Genomic DNA, 18,144 nt, shown 5'->3' with positions numbered 1-18,144 from the left:
GTTGTGTTGTGTCAAGTTAGGGGTGGTATACAGAAGATAGCCCTATTTGGTAAAAGACCAAGTCCATGTTATGGCAAGAACATCTCAAATAAGCAAAGGAAAACGACAGTCCATCATTACTTTAAGACATGAAGGTCAGTTAATTCGGAAAATTTCAAGAACTTTGAAAGTTTCTTGAAGTGCAGTCGCAAAAACCATCAAGTGCCATGATGAAACTGGCTCTCATGAGGACCTCCACAGGAAGGAAGACCCAGAGTTACCTATGCTGCAGAGGATAAGTTCATTAGAGTTACCAGCCTCAGAAATTGCAGCCCAAATAAATGTTTCACAGAGTTCAAGTAACAGACACATCTCAACATCAACTGTTCAGAGGAGACTACGCGAATCAGGCCTTTCTGGTCGAAACCACTACTCAAGTAGACCAATAATAAGAAGAGACTTGCTTGGGCAAAAAATACGAGCAATGGACATTAGACTAGTGGAAATCTGTCCTTTGGTCTGATGAGTCCAAATGTGAAATTTTTGGTACCAACCGCCGTGTCTTTGTGAGACACAGAGTAGGTGAACGGATGATCACTGCATCTGTGGTTCCCACCGTGAAGCATGGAGTAGGAGGTGTGATGGTGTGGGGGTGCTTTGCTGGTGACACTGTCAGTGAAATATTTAGAATTCAAGGCACACTTAACTAGCATGGCTACCACAGCATTCTGCAGCGATACGCCATCCCATCTGGTTTGCGCTTAGTGGGACTATCATTTGTTTTTCAACAGGACAATGACCCAAAACACCTCCAGGCTGTGTAAGGGCTATTTGTCCAAGAAGGAGAGGGATGGAGTGCTGCATCAGATGACCTGGCGTCCACAATCACCCAATCTCAACCCAATTGAGATGGTTTGGGATGAGTTGGACTGCAGAGTGAAGGAAAAGCAGCCAACAAGTGCTCAGCATATGTGGGAACTCCTTCAAGACTGTTGGAAAAGCTCTCCAGGTGAAGCTGGTTGAGAGAACGCCAAGAGTGTGCAAAGCTGTCATCAAGGCAAAGGGTGGCTACTTTGAAGAATCTAAAATCTAAAATAGATTTTGATTTGTTTAACACTTTTACTACCTGATTCCATGTGTTATTTTATGGTTTTGATGTCTTCGTTATTATTCTACAATGTAAAATAAAGAAAAACCCTTGAATGAGTAGGTGTGTCCAAACTTTTGATGGTACTGTATTTGTCACATGATTTATTTTGTGTATGGTTTCCTAGAAACAAGGGGTGGCAGAGCTAACACTTTGGAACAACATACCCCACTTTCCCCTACTGTGAAATATATAGTTTTTTTTGTTTTAGTTGAATAGTAATTTAGTTGAATAGTAATATATTTTTATTATTTATTTGTATTGTAATAATGAAGATTAAATGTGATTAAATGTGATTTATTTATACATGTAGTAGGACCAATAGATATGATTGGGACTATGATAAATTAAGTATTTTTCCGAACTAGGTAATAAAGGATTTATCACTTAATTAGATTTTTTGTTTTGTTTCCTGTCAGACCAGAATATTGGGTGATTATTTTAAATTGTGATCCTTCCCAAGTAATATTTACGCTGCAATGTGTTCAGTTGAATTTGCAGAGGATAAAGGGGTGTGTTATCATTTAAAACCACTAGAGGGTCACTTGTAGTTTTGAGTCAAAGGAATCTGAGCAGCAAAGGAACGTACCGACTAACCTACAATATTATGACGATGTGTTTCTCTCTGTCACAGGAAGAGGACGCTGCCTCTACAGGTATGGGGTTTGATTGAGCTTGATTGATGAAAATGTCAGACTTAGATGTTGCAGATTCAAGATGACATCTACATCAATTTAAAATGAATATACACACAGAGTGTACAATACATTAAACACTTGCGCTTTCCAAGACTGTATGAGTGGTCCCAGGAATCAAACCCACTACCCTGGCGTTACAACTGAGCTACCAAGGACCATTATTATCTTTGTCAACCCTGGAGCAATTAAACATTTAAAAAAAAGATTCAACATATTCTTCGTAAACAACAGGTGTGGACTAACAGTGAAATGATTACTTCCGGGCCCTTCCCCACAATGCAGAGAGAAAGAAAATAGAGAAATAATAGAAAAATATAATATAACAAATAATAATAAAAGTAATAATAGATTCACAATGAGTAACGATAACTTGGCTATATATACAAGGGGTACCAGTACAGAGTCAATGTGCAGGGGTACGAGGTAACTGAGGTAGCTATGTACATACAGTATAACTAGGATTAAAGTGACAGATAGTAAACAGTAGCAGCAGCATATGTGATGAGTCAAAAAGTTTATGCATAAAGTTTCCATGTGAGGCCTCCCAAGTGGCGCAGCGGTCTAAGGCACTGCATCGCTGTGCTATCTGCGTCACTACAGATCCTGGTTTGATCCCAGGCTGTGTCACAGCCAACCAGAAGCCCCATGAGGCGGCGCACAATTGGCCCAGCGTTGTCCTAGTGACTCCTGTGGCGGGCCAGGCGCAATGCACGCTGACTTGGTCACCAGGTGTACGGTGTTTCCTCCGACACATTGGTGTGGCTGGCTTCCAGGTTAAGCGAGCAGTGTGTCAAGAAGCAGTGTGGCTTGGCTGGGTCGTGTTTCGGAGGATGCATGGCTCTTGACCTTCGACCTCTCCTGAGTCCGTACAGGAGTTGCACTCGGCCACTCAGTAGTGGGTGAACAGGGACTACAGGAGGGGATTAAGCACACACCCCTAAAGGAGCCCCCTGTTGAGGGTCAGAGTGGCGGATGTGTTGTTGCCTACCCTCACCACCTGGGGGCGTAATGTCACAAAGTCCACGATCCAGTTGCAGAGGGAGGTGTTCAGTCCCAGGGTCCTTAGCTTAGTGATGAGCTTGGAGGGCACTGTGGTGTTAAACGCTGAGCTGTAGTCAATGAACAGCATTCTCACGTAGGTGTTCCTTTTTTCCAAGTGGGAAAGGGCAGTGTGGAATGCAATAGAGATTGTGTCATATGTGGATCTGTTGGGGCAGTATGCGAATTGCAAAACCGAGTCCCGGAATATATTGCAGTCTGCTAGCGAAACAGTCCTGTAGATTAGCATCCGCTTCATCGGCCCTCTTCCATATTGAGCACGTCACTGGTACTTCCTGTTTGAGTTTTTTGCTTGTCAGCAGGAATCAGAAGGAAAGAGTTATGGTCAGATTTTCTAAATGGCGGGCGAGGGAGAGCATTGTATGTGTCTCTGTGTGTTGAGTAAAGGTGAGCGAGAGTTTTATCACCTCTATTTGCACGGGTGACATGCTGGTAGAAATGAGGTATGATTAGGTACGACAGATTTCAGTTTTCCAGAATGAAAATCACCTGCCACTTGGAGCGCCACCTCTGGATGAGAATGTTCTTGTTTGCTTATGGCCCTATACAACTCATTGAGTGCTGTCTTAGTGCCAGCATCAGTTTGTGGTGGTAAATAGACAGCTACGAAAAATCTAAATGTAAACTATTGGTAAATAGTATGGTCTACAGCTTATCATGAGGTATTCTAACTCAGGCGAGCAGAACCTTGAGACTTCCTGAAAGGAAAACTCTACCCCAAAACTATATTTTAGTATTTGTTTCATTAGTCCATTGTTGACATAGTCCCCAAAATGTTTCCTTGTTAGCAATCAAGTTTTCAAGATATGTAACTTTCAATATACAAAATTATTTCTGTATTTTGAAAGGTACATATCTTTAAAACTTGATAGCTGAAAAGAAAAAAAAGTGTGGGACTATGTCAACAATGGACAAATTAAACAAATACCCAAAGGTAGTTTTGGGGTGGAATTTTCTTTTAATATTAGAGATTGTGTGCCAGCTGCTGTTAACAAAGAGACCACCACCCCCTTGAGCTTACCTGACAATGCCGTTCTGTCCTGCCTATGCATTGAAAAACCAGCTGGATGTTTATTATCCTTGTCCTTGTTAAAAGCTAAGTTTCCGAGAAATATAGGATTTTTTCGGTCATAGATACCGATGGAGGAAACATTATGTGCCAAGAAAGATAAAGACCGACTGCCTTTGAAAAGCAACAAATCCCTTTGAAAACGGACTCTGGGGCATCGATATCAGTCATAAACAATTGTTATAGTTTCAAAATTGACTACAAAGTGTAAATAGGATAATTTTGGTCATAAAGTCAGTCTCATGTAAAATGGAGTTTGGAACATCCGTGCGTCACACCGAGTAGTTGAAAGTTGTGTTTTATTTGATGATGTTCATTTGTCCACAAAGATGGGGTGAATAGCTGCGGTGTTTGCTCTCTATTCAATAGCACAGAAAGTGACTCAGACCTGCCCAGCAGCTCCGTCGGTTTTCACAAGACAGCACTTCACAATTGAAAAAAAAAACACAACTGATAATTGCCGTGTTCAGTGGCTCTTTAATAAGATCAGCTTCAGTGTCTCATTGGATAAAAACATCATTAACCAAACGCTGAGTTGGTCAGTAAACGCACCTCCAAGACTGAAATCTAATTTTTCTAATGAGCAACAGAAAAACACACCTGCCCATTGGCATGTTCAGTGGCTCTTTAAGATCAGTGAAAAACAATAATAAACATTTGCAGAATTCCCACAAATTTGAAAGTGGTTACATTTCTCCAGTCCCGTCCCTCAGCTTTTCCCGGGCAGGTAGATCACTTTGTTATTGTTTCTACCGCTGATTGCCGCTTTAGGGTTGCCCTATTGCCTGGGGCAAGTGAACTGAGCAATAGTGCAAGTTGAGCCTGCTCTGCCATTGGGCCGGTGATTTTTTTATGAAAACAACCCATCTGCAAAGAATTTAAGTAACCTAACACTGATCTTTCTGGTTCCTACCATTGTTTAAGGGAAAGTTTCAAGTTTGTGGAAAGGGATTCTACAAAGGGTTCTCCTATGGGGACGGCCGAAGAACTCTTTTAGGTTTTAGATAGCAGCTTTTTTTCTAAGAGTGTATGTGTAGGTGAAAGGCAGGCAATAAATGACACTTCTGCGTATAAATAGCTCATTTCCATTTTTGGGCAAGTGATCACAATCTTCGGGCAACCAAACAATACTTCAAATGCCGTTTAAGACTGTAATGTCAACATAAAAATGTAATCAGCAAACTTACTTTGGGAACTTCCTGAGCTGGGGTGTGGACATGAAGCTAGGGTTAGGGTTTAGGGTTAGGTTTGAGGCTATAGGGTCAGGGTTGAACTGGCACGTGGACATGAGGCTAGGGTTAGGGTTTAGGGTTAGGGTTGAGGCTATAGGGTTAAGGTTGAACTGGCACGTGGACATGAAGCTAGGGTTAGGGTTTAGGGTTAGGGTTGAGGCTATAGGGTTAGGGTTGAACTGGCACGTAGACATGAAGCTAGGGTTAGGGTTTAGGGTTAGGGTTGAGGCTATAGGGTCAGGGTTGAACTGGGATGTGGACATGAAGCTAGGGTAAGGGCAATGGCTAGGGTTAGGATTGAGTCGGCTTGTGGATAATAAGCAAAGTTAGGGTTAGGTTTAGGGACTTAGTAATAGACGGGTTATCATGAAAACGATGAACGCGATTCAATGGAGCAGAAGTCCCATGTGCGTTATTGTCATTCTGAATGGCCAAATAGCTAGCAGCTATGGCAAAAAGCTGCCTGGGGAATCGTAGGTGGACCATTTCAGCTAGTTTTATCTTGTTCTTGATACCATGTCTTGTGTTGAGGTGTTTTGACTGATGTCAACTCTGTCTGTTTTGTCCCGTAGCACGTGTCTACAACCAACCCATCTATAAACCTCAGAATACATTTTCTATAGAATCAGAACACATAGAATGGCAGTACATTTTAAAAAGAAAGAAAGCTTGGTGCACAGGCATACTCATGCATAGATCTCCGGTATAGACTAATACATATGCTATATGGAAGTCAGACAGACAGAGAGACACACATAGTAATTAAATGGTTGTAGGACTACATGGAATGATCAGAAAGACACAAACAAACATAAACGGTCCCCTAGTCAACAAGTGTACAGTCAACAGAATCTCAGACGGATTACCATTGTCAATGACACGTTTGAGGCAAAACGTTTTGCTTTTACGAGAAACCATGGCCTTGGGCGAGGTCCAATGGCTGCAGGGCACCTGTCTTGATGAAACGAAACTGATAGTTAGAGGAAGGGACGGGTGGATAGAATGACAGGTATGCTTTTGTAATAGTTATCATATTACAGTAAAATAAAGTCTTCTGGGGTGATAGATGAGTGCAACGTGAGGATGGTGAGATGAAATACTGTATAGGTGAGTCGGGGACAGGTCCTGGTGAATAGAGTTCATAACGGACTGAAACAACAGTAAAAGAAATACAAAAAGTGATTTACTCCCCATAGCCAGAAAGCTACACATTAATTGGCACTCTTTAAATTATCTTCATTAAATTCTTCAGAATTTCTTGGACAATCTGTATATAAGTCCCTATATGTTCTAAAGTACGAGGTCTAAAGTACCCCTGTTTTTTCTGTACCTCAGAACACCCACATAATCTCAAACATAAACTACTATGAGCCATGATGACTGTACCCATACTGTACCCCACTCCAAACAGCTAGACAGGATTGATATACATCAGGCTGGCATTCTGTTTGAACAAAACAATGAAGAGACAACACATTCCTCTTCTGTGACACTAACCATGTTTCTATCCACAGTTTTTATGTGAGTAAAGTCAGTACAGCTGTAATGGAAACAGGTAGTTACGGTACAATTCTATAAATGCTGACAGATCATTTGTTCGTTCGACATGGTGTGATATTTTTGTATCGGTCAAATTAATGAGGCGAGAAATGGTGGTGGAAACGCCTTCCTGCGCAAATATTGATATAATAACTGTAGAAAAGGCCCATGGAGTTGGTGGAATAATCCTTTAATTCATGGCGACTTACTCAGCTGGGCCAGGGCGCTTTAATTAGGTCAGGTGGCAATGACCAACAGATCTCATCCACATAAAAGGAGGAAAACGACATCGCTTCATCTCGCTACTTTCTCTTCCTTAACTCCATCTGCTTGAGAAGTTCTGTGCGTCCATGAATCCACACTACTCAGTAAATATACCACTTTATGGTTAAAGGAATTCCTGCCTCAGTCTCATCCATTCTTCTGTCACCTGACACGTGACCACCTGTTCACCTTCACTGTCAGTCATCCTACCTGTCCAGCTACCCACACAGATTCCACTAATCTTTCAATAACCATCATATCGAAGTAAAGTTGGAGTCACGCGATGTTATGGTGCGTGGACCTGACATTATGACTCGGGAAACCGTGCAGTTTACTAGGCTACAGATTAAATACAGTTAAATAAAAGTCGGAAGTTTACGTACACCTTAGCCAAACACATTTAAACAAAAATGTTCACAATTCCTGACATTTAATCCAAGTAAAAATTCCATGTTTTAGGTCAGTTAGGATCACCACTGTATTTTAAGAATGTGAATCGTCAGAATAATAGTAGAGAGTGATTTATTTCAGCTTTTATTTATTCCATCACATTCCCAGTGGGTCAGAAGTTTACATACACTCAGTTAGTATTTGGTAGCATTGCATTTAAATAGTTTAACTTGGGTCAACCGTTTCGGGTAGCCTTCCACAAGCTTCCCATAATAAGTTGGGTGAATTTTGGCCCATTCCTCCTGACAGAGCTGGTGTAACTGAGTCAGGTTTGTAGTTCTGCCCACACATTTTCTATAGAATTGAGGTTAGGGCTTTGTGATGGCCCCTCCTATAGCTTGACTTTGTTGTCCTTAAGCCACTTTGCCACAACTTTGGAAGTATGCTTGGGGTCATTGTCCATTTGGAAGACCCATTTGCGACCAAGCTTTAACTTCCTGACTGATGTCTTGAGATGTTGCTTCAATATATCCACATAATTTCCGTTCCTCATGATGCCATTTATTTTGTGAAGTGCACTAGTCCCTCCTGCAGCAAAGCACCCCCACAACATGATGCTGCCACCCCCGTGCTTCACAGTTGGGATTGTGTTCTTCATCTTGCAAGCCTCCCCCTTTTTCCTCCAAGCATAAAGATGGTCATTATGGCTAAACAGTTCTATTTTTGTTTCATCAGACCTGAGGACATTTCTCCAAAAAGAACGATCTTTGTCCCCATGTGCAGTTGCAAACCGTAGTCTGGCTTTTTATGGCAGTTTTGGAGCAGTGGCTTCTTCCTTGCCGAGCCGCCTTTCAGGTTATGTCGATATGGAACTCGTTTTACTGTGGATATAGATACTTTTGTACCTGTTGTCTCCAGCATCTTCACAAGGTCTTTTGCTGTTGTTCTGTGATTGATTTGCACTTTTCGCACCAAAGTACATTCATCTCTAGGAGACAGAACGCGTCTCCTACCTGAGCGGTATGACGGCTGCGTGGTCCCATGGTGTTTATACTTGTGTACTATTGTTCGTACAGATGAACGTGGTACCTTCAGGCGTTTGGAAATTGCTCCCAAGGATGAACCAGACTTGTGGAGGTCTACAATTTTTTTCTGAGGTCTTGGCTGATTTCTTTGGATTTTCCCATGATGTCAAGCAAAGAGACACTGAGTTTGAAGGTAGGCCTTGAAATACATCCACAGGTACACCTCCAATTGACTCAAATGATGTCAATTAGCCTATCAGAAGCTTCTAAAGCAATGACATAATTTTCTGGAATTTTCCAAGCTGTTTAAAGGCACAGTCAACTTAGTGTATGTAAACCTTCTAATTTCCTTAATTTTGTGGCTAGAGTCAAATACTTTCTGTGGCACACATCAGAGTCAAATACTTTCTATAGAACAAACTTCACATCAGAATAGGCAACCGAAATGAATAATTAATGTATGAGTGTTGTATTAAACATAGAGGAGGGAGTAAAATGTAGGCAAGCAATAAACATTTCAGAACATCTTCTAGTCGAAGAAGACATGGGACAGATGATGAATTTTGGCAAAGAGATTCATTAATAGACTAATACACTTGAAACAAATAGCCAAACCCGAAAACTGCAGACATTACTAGTGCCTCCCTCGCGATCAAACCGACATAAAAAATGTAATGAAACGCAGCCTAACGTGATCAGAAATCTCAACTAGCAAGCAAGTCGCAGCAATGAAGAATTGAGTGTGTGTGCGTTCACACGAAGGGGGAGGGGATTCTGGCAGGGGGGATCTTTTCGGCACAACACCGGTCAAAAAGGACCGGTCATTAGAAATGAATGGGTGAGACTACAATTTGTGTATAAAATTGAGTTCAGGCACATGCCTATTCATCAGATGGACACACTTCCTCTCCCAGACCCCCACATGCATGTGTGTTTGAGTGCACACACACACACACACACACACACACACACACACACACACACACACACACACACACACACACACACACACACACACACACACACACACACACACACACACACACACACACACACACACACACACACACACTCATCACTCCCCTTCTTGGCTTCCATGGCATCTCCCACGGAAACCTTTCCCCAATAGAATCTTTCCCCCACGGGAACCACACCTGTTGGCATTCTCACAAACAATCGCAACACTGTGTCAATAATATATAGAACTTTTCTTGCAGCTCTGGTATATAAAGTTTTTTTGGGGCCTTGCTCACAATTCATTCTGTGCCAGCACAATGACCAAACAATATACTTTATGTGAGGCCCTTGATCATCTTTGATCATGACACTGGTGAGGAGGAGCGAGTCCTTGTTACACTTTGACACAAAGTAGTCTGTGATAAATAGCACAATTTGTTTCATCTGAGTATTTGTTATTGTCAAAATAATCCATACATACTGCTTTTTTTACTCAAAAACAAGTTGTATGAGCTCAGGTCAATGAGGCCTACAGGCCATAAATAGCAAATAGAAGTTCAAAACTTGTAATGTTCACAAGAACTTGAGTTGATAAAAAGATCTAACACAACATTAGGTGATAATATATGTATTATTATGGATTTATAATCAGCTATAATGGGGCGGTCATTTTGGACCGGGAACACAAAATTAATTAACAAGAAACTAACACAACAGGAGGATTAAAGGCACAATCAATTTTTGGACTTATAAATTGAATATATTTACCAATTGATTCATGAAGAATATAACTTAGAAATGCCTCATGAGCTTAGTTCAACTGTTGTGCCCCATCAGAACCCAACATATAAGCTTATTTTACTCCAATGTTTCTAAACAAAGAAAATCTAAACAAACACCATATAGCTTCAAAACACGGTTCAAGCTATAATGTTGATATCATGGATGGTCAGACCTTGCATCCATAGCTCTGTTTATGAATTTGAGAGTGGTTACATTTCTCCAGCCCCATCCCTCTGCTTTTTACGGAACCAGGGGCGGGAGTGGGGTTTGTTATTGTTTCTACTGCTGATTGCGCTTTAAATTCTTCAGAATGCCTTGGGCAACCTGTTTTTAACAGTGCTCTTAAGTCTCCTGTTTTTCTGTCCATCAGAATTTTCACTAGTTTAACCACTTATTGGCTGAAATACTCACAATCTCAAACACCAATTTAGGACTGTCTAGGAAAGCTACTCTATATTAGTTATTTTGGATAAGAATGACACTGTACCCACTCAAAGCAGATAGACAGGTTTGAACAACCTCATGCTGTCATTCTGTTTGCTGACATCTGAAAGGAAAACACACTCCTCCTTAGTCACACGGATGTGGGGAAATGGTCTGTTTTCTCAAAAGAGATGGACAGTAAATATGATTTGACTTTACATACTGTATACAAGCTAAAGTTGTGTGTTGTCAGAGAGTGTGTGTGTGTGTGCATGCGTGCAGAGTTGATTTTACCCTTGCAATTAAGATCATGCTTGAGGTGTGTGTGTGTGTGTGAAATCTGTCATGCCCTGCATCGTAAATATGTATGCCACTTTTACTGCTACTGTATAAATGTTCCACTTTGTTCAAGTCCATTGTGGCCCTAAATTAATTATTCCTTCCAAACTTCCATCGCTGGTAAATAATTGGAGTACGTGAGAGCACGGCTCCCACCATATTGATTTTACAAACCCAACCCTCTCAGGTTGGTATTTGAACTAGTCTTGGGGCTCCTATTGTATGGACTGCTTTTGTGCAGTGGTTCCCTCCTATTTGACCTTACCTTCCCATGTAGGGCTCCTTACCTCATAGACATTACATCACAGCTCTGTCATACCATCACGCTATGTCAGTCATACTATCACACACAGTCATACCATCACGTCTAATATACAGTTGAAGTCGGAGGTTTACGTACACCTTATCCAAACACATTTAAACTCAGTTTTTCACAATTCCTGACATTTAATCCTAGTAAAAGTTTGCTGTCTTAGGTCAGTTAGGATCCCCACTTTATTTTAAGAATGTGAAATGTCAGAATAATAGTAGAGAGAATGATTTATTTCAGCTTTTATTTCTTTCATCACATTCCCTGTGGGTCAGAAGTTTACATACACTCAATTAGCATTTGGTAGCATTGCCTTTAAATTATTTAACTTGGGTCAAATGTTTCGGGTAGCCATCCACAAGCTTCCCACAATAAGTTGGGTGAATTTTGGCCATTCCTCCTGACATAGCTGGTGTAACTGAGTCAGGTTTGTAGGCCTCCTTGCTAGCACACACTATTTCAGTTCTGACCACAAATTTTCTATACGACTAAGGTCAGAGCTTTGTTATGGCCACTTCTGTCATGCCCTGGCCATAGAGAGGCTTTTATTCTCTATTTTGGTTAGGCCAGGGTGTGACTAGGGTGGGCATTCTCGTTTCTTTATTTCTATGTTTTCTGTTTCTATGTTTTGGCCGGGTATGGTTCTCAATCAGGGACAGCTGTCTATCATTGTCTCTGATTGGGAAACATACTTAGGCAGCTTGTTTTTCCACCTTAGTTGTGGGTAGTTGACTTTGTTAGTGGCCTGTATAGCCCTAGTAAGCTTCACATTCGTTTTTGTTGTTTCTTGTTTTGTTGGCGACATTTATAACATTAAAAGAAAATGTACGCTTACCACGCTGCACCTTGGTCCGGTCATTTCCCTGACGACGTTCGTGACAACTTCAATACCTTTACTTTGTTGTGCTTAAGCCATTTTGCCACAACTTTGGAAGTATGCTTGGGGTCATTGTCCATTTGGAAGACCTATTTGCAACCAAGCTGACTGATGTCTTGAGATGCTGGTTCAATATATCCACATAATATTCCTGCCTCATGATGCCATCTATTTTGTGAAGTGCACCAGTCCCTCCTGCAGCAGGGCACCCTGACAACATGATGCTGCCACCCCCGTTCTTCACGGTTGGGATGGTGTTCTTCAGCTTGCAAGCGTCCCACTTTTTCCTCCAAACATAACGAAGGTCATTATGGCCAAACAGTTCTATTTTTGTTTCATCTGACCAGAGGACATTTCTCCAAAAAGTACGATCTTTGTCCCAATGTGCAGTTGCAAACCATAGTCTGGAATTTTTATGGCGGTTTCGGAGCAGTGGCTTCTTCCTTGCTGAACGGCCTTTCAGGTTATGTTGATATAGGACTCGTTTTACTGTGGATATAGATACTTTTGTACCTGTTTCCTCCAGCATCTTCACAAGGTCCTTTGCTGTTGTTCTGGGATTGATTTGCACTTTTCGCACCAAAGTACGTTCATCTCTAGGAGACAGAACGCGTCTCCTACCTGAGTGGTATGACGGCTGCGTGGTCCCATGGTGTTTATACTTGCGTACTATTGTTTGTACAGATGAACGTGGTACCTTCAGGCGTTTGGAAATTGCTCCCAAGGATGAACCAGACTTGTGGAGGTCTACAATTTATTATCTGAGGTCTTGGCTGATTTCTTTTGATTCTCCCATGATGTCAAGCAAAGAGGCACTGAGTTTGAAGGTTGGCCTTGAAATACATCCACAGGTACACCTCCAATTGACTCAAATGATGTCAATTAGCCTATCAGAAGCTTCTAAATCCATGACATCATTTTCTGGAATTTTCCAAGCTGTTAAAAGGCACAGTCAACTTAGTGTATGTAAACTTCTGACCCACTGGAATTGTGATACAGTGAATTATAAGTTAAATAATCTGTCTGTAAACAATTGTTGGAAAAATGACTTGTGTCATGCACAAAGTAGATGCCCTAATCGACCTGCCAAAACTATAGTTTGTTAACAAGACATTTGTGGAGTGGTTGAAAAACGAGTTTTAATGACTCCAACCTAACTGTATGTAAACTTCCGACATCAACTGTACTTGGTCAGAGCATGCCATGGTATGGAAGTGGAAGTGGGCATGCGATGTTGTTGGTGTTTGCCTGCATATACACACAACACATTAGGATCACCTTCTTAATATTGAGTTGCACCCCCTATTTGCCCTCAGACTCTACAAGGTTTTCAAAAGTATTCAACATGTTGACTCCAATGCTGCCCACAGATGTGTCAAGTTGGCTGGATGTCCTTTAGGTGGCGGACCATTCTTGATACACAAAGGAAACTGTTGAGAGGGAAAAACCCAGCCTTGCAGTTCTTGACACACTCAAACCGGTGTGCCTGGCACCTACTACCATACCCCGCTTAAAGGCACTTAAATCTATAGTCTTGCCCATTCACCCTCTGAATAGCACACTTAAACAATCAATGTCTAAATTGTCTCAAGGCTTAAAAATCCTTCTTTAACCTGTCTCCTCTCCTTCATCTACAATGATTGAAGTGGATTTAACAAGCGACATCAATAAGGAATCATAGCTTTAACCTGGATTGACCTGGTCAGTCTACGTCATGGAAAGAGCAGGTGTTCATAATGTTTTGTCCACTCAGTGTTTGTGCGTGGTCTCTGTTAAGTGTGTGTACACTATGATAATGTGTATGTATGTATCAGTGAGTTTGTACACATAACACAATTTATGGTGCAACAGCAGATTAAAAGTCCACATTTTTGTGTGCACATTAGTTTGTTTGTAAGCATGTACGTGCTGTATCACATGTGAGTGTACGCGACTACTGTTCAGTACGTGGATGTCACAATAGCAGATTAATAGTCACCACAGTACCATATTGCAATGCCAGCTGAAATAGAACTGGAATTGTACAGTATGGGTGTGGAAGGATTTCTTAACGCTACTTACAGTGAATTACTGACACTTGCTGTGATTGCCTCTGTTGTCTGTAACAGTGTCCTTCCGTTCTTAATAGCGTTGAAATAACTTAACTTTCTTTATATTACAACACATGCACAACTACTCACTTTCACTCACATCAGATTGTCAAGTGAGTGAATCACCTGTTTATAGGAAATGACAAATGAGAGACACAATGCATATCTTAGGTAGGTAATGCACGCTACTGATGTGACATTCCAGTTCACTTCAGATAAGCTGTTGATATGATCTTATGATACGTTTTGGAGAACGAAGTGATGTTGAGCAATGAGTCATGTTTGATGATGTAATAACATAAGAAACCATATCATAAAAATAAAAAAAAGTTTAATTCAAGTTCTCTAAACTTATAGTATGCCCTCTCTGTCTGTCTGGTCTGTGGAATCTAATGTCTCTGTCTATTGTTAGCAACAAGGACACCTTGAACCACTCAATTTACCATGTCTATTCTTCTACTCTAATGACAGTTAAATACAGTAATTATAGCTTAGTTAGGGGGTTGTGAGGAGGATCTACCAAATAACACAACAGTGAAGTTCAGACAATGCAGCTAGGAGATGGACTGGGCATTTTCCAGTGGATGGACCAGTTAGTGTGTGTGTTTGTGTGTGTGTGTGTGCGTGTGTCTCACATGACATTTGTCTTGTCAAACACACAAAGTGACGCCAGAATGGTTGGGCAATATAATCCACGGCAGTGTCAACAACTAATACGAAATGCAGTGCATTTGGAAAGTATTCAGACCCTTTGACTTTTTCCACATTTTCTTATATTACGGTCTTATTCTGAAATGGGATTAAGATGTTTTTCCCCCTCATCAACCCCATAATGACAAAGCAAAAACAGGCTTTTAGACATTTTTGAAAATGTATAAAAAATATCAATAAAAAATACATCACATTTACATAAGTAAATTCAGACTCTTTACTCAGTACTTTTTTGAAGCATGTTTGGCAGCGATTACAGCATCAAGTCTTCTTGGGTATGACGCCACAAGCTTGGCACACATGTATTTGAGGAGTTTCTCCCTTTCTTCTTTGCAGATCCTCTCAAGCTCTGTCAGGTTGAATGGGGAGTGTTGCTGCACAGCTATTTTCATGTTTCACTAGAGATGTTCAATCCGGGCTCTGGCTGGGCCACTCAAGGATATTCACTTGTCCCGAAGCCACTCCTGCGTTATCTTGGCTGTTTGCTTCAAATCAAATCAAAGTTTATTTGTCACATGCGCAGAATACAACAGGTGTAGTAGACCTTACAGTGAAATGCTTACTTACAGGCTCTAACCAATAGTGCAAAAAAGGTATTTGGTTGGTTGGCCTAATTGAGTTAGTATGTACATCAATGTATAGTTAAAGTGACTATGCATATATGATAAACAGAGAGTAGCAGCAGTGTAAAAAGAGGGGTTGGGGGGGCACACAATGCAAATAGTCTTGGTAGCCATTTGATTACCTGTTCAGGAGTCTTATGGCTTGGGGGTAAAAACTGTTGAGAAGCCTTTTTGTCCTAGACTTGGCACTCCGGTACCGCTTGCCATAAGGTAGTAGAGAGAACAGTCTATGACTGGGGTGGCTGGGGTCTTTGACAATTTTTAGGGCCTTCCTCTGACACCGCCTGGTGTAGAGGTCCTGGATGGCAGGCATCTTAGCCCCAGTGATGTACTGGGCCGAATGCACTACCCTCTGTAGTGCCTTGCGGTCAGAGACCGAGCAATTGCCGTACCAGGCAGTGATACAACCAGTCAGGATGCTCTCGATGTTGCAGATTCCTGGGGATGGTAGGGTACTATCGTACGTTCTATAATAATTTTTCAGTGGTAGTAGCTCCCCTTACATCTCTACTTAGTCCTAAAGTACCATTTAAGTGGTACCAGGACTGTAACTATGCTTTTGAGTCCGCCAAAGCGCTACTTTGTAGTGCCCAGTACTTGCCGCCCCAACTTTGACAAACGTTTTAAGTTGGAGGTAGTGGGGGTGGGTGCGGTTCTCTTGCAGGAAGTTGAAGAGGGAGTGGATCGGCCCGTCCGTTTCTTCTCCTGTAAGTTCAACTCGTGTCAATCAAGTTACTCCACCATTGAACAAGAGACGCTGGCTTTATTGCTAGCCTTACAGTTTTTTTTAGGTATATCTGGGCTCCAGTGCCTTGCCTGTACTGGTCTTCACGGACCATAATCCTTTGGTGTTTTTGAAGCAAATGTACAATCAGAACCAGCGCCTTATGCGCAGGGCCTCTCTTTAACTTTAACTTTCTTTGCTTTGGTTCCGTCCAGCCCCTTTTCCCCACATTTACCGTGTTAAGGAAATAAATTCCCTGTAAACGGTAATATTCTCTGCCTCTGTCATCCTTACCCGCACCTACAATCACATGCCTCTTTCACTCCACGGGGAGTTGAGTGTAGCAGGGTGTTGCGTTCCCTTCTCCAAGAGGCGTACGTAACACAGGGCACAAGGTGAGACCCAGATGCAGACACAGGAGGCAGATGGTTGGAGTCTTGATTATTATGTCAATGTTTATTGATCCAAAAAGGGGTAGGCAAGAGAACGGTCGTGGACAGTCAAAAGGGCAAAACCAGATCAGAGTCCAGGAGGTACAGAGTGGCAGGCAGGCTCGAGGTCAGGGTGTGACAGGGGCGTCCTACCTGGGCGCATACCTGGCTGACCGGGGTGTCGGTGGTGAAAATCGGCAATGAGGGTCGGGTCCAGGATGTCTTTAGCAGGGGCCCAGCACGTCTCCTCCGGGCCATAACCCACCCAGTCAACCAGGTACTGGAAGCCCCTACCCTGTGGTCGAACCCTCAAGGGGCATCTCACCGTATATTCTGGCTGGTCATCGATGACCCGGGGGGAGGGATGGGCCTAGAAAAACAAGACAAAGGACTGTGAGACACGGGTTTAATCCTAGACACATGGAAGGTAGGGTGAATACGGAGGGTACTGGGTAACACAAGATGGACAGCAGTGGAACTAAGGACTCCAGAGATGGGAAAAGGACCAGTGAAACAGGGGATCAGTTTGCGGGACTCCACCCGAAGGGGCAGGTCCTGAGTGTAAAGCCATGCCCAATGACAGTGTTGCCATCAGACGGAGGGAGCCCAGTGACAAAGTCCAGAGAGATATGGGACCAGGGACGATGAGGGACAGGTAGTGGCTGAAGGAGGCCAGAAGGAGCTTGCCGTGAAGTCTTGTTCTGAGCACAAGATGTGCACTCGGTGGCGAAGGCAGAGACGTCAGGAACCATTGTGGGCCACCAGAAACGTTGTCGGATGAAGGCTAGGGTACGACGGGAACCTGGATAACAGGTAAGCCTTGAGGAATGAGCCCATTCCAGGACCTGGGATTGGACTGAGTTAGGAACAAATAATCGGTTAGCCAGGCCCCCTTCAGGTTCAGGCTGGGAACATTGGGCCTTGCGACCCAAGGTTTCAATACCCCAATCCACTGAAGCAGCAAGGCATGAGGTAGGGAGAATGGTTTTGGAGAACGATGGTGTGGTAGAGGAACTGTATATGCGGAAGAGGGTGTCCGGCTTCACATTTTTGAACCCTGTGCGGTAGTAAATGGTGAAGTTGAATCTGGTGAACAATAAAGCCCACCGGGCCTGCCTGGAGTTAAGGCGCTTGGCTGTACGGTGATACTCCAAATTTGTAAGGTCGGTCCAGACCACAAAGGGCTGTTCTGCTCCTTCCAGCCAATTCATCCACTCCTCCAGCATCAACTTGACAGCCAGGAGTTCTCTGCTGCCAACGTCATAGTTACTCTCTGCCGGACTGAGATGATGAGACAGGAAGGCACAAAGATGGAGCTTCTGGTCCTGTGCAGATCGCTGGGACAGGATGGCCCCCACTCCAACATCAGAAGCATCAACCTCTACCACAAATTGATGGGATAGATCCGGATGGACGAGGATGGGTGCTGTGGTATACCGATGTTTCAGGTCCACGAAGGCTTTGTCAACCGCTG

The sequence above is a fragment of the Salvelinus alpinus genome, chromosome 11 (assembly GCF_045679555.1).
Source record: "Salvelinus alpinus chromosome 11, SLU_Salpinus.1, whole genome shotgun sequence".
In the NCBI taxonomy this organism is placed as follows: Eukaryota; Metazoa; Chordata; class Actinopteri; order Salmoniformes; family Salmonidae; genus Salvelinus; species Salvelinus alpinus.
The sequence above is the reverse complement of the archived record's forward strand: the minus strand, read 5'-3'. Positions refer to the sequence as shown.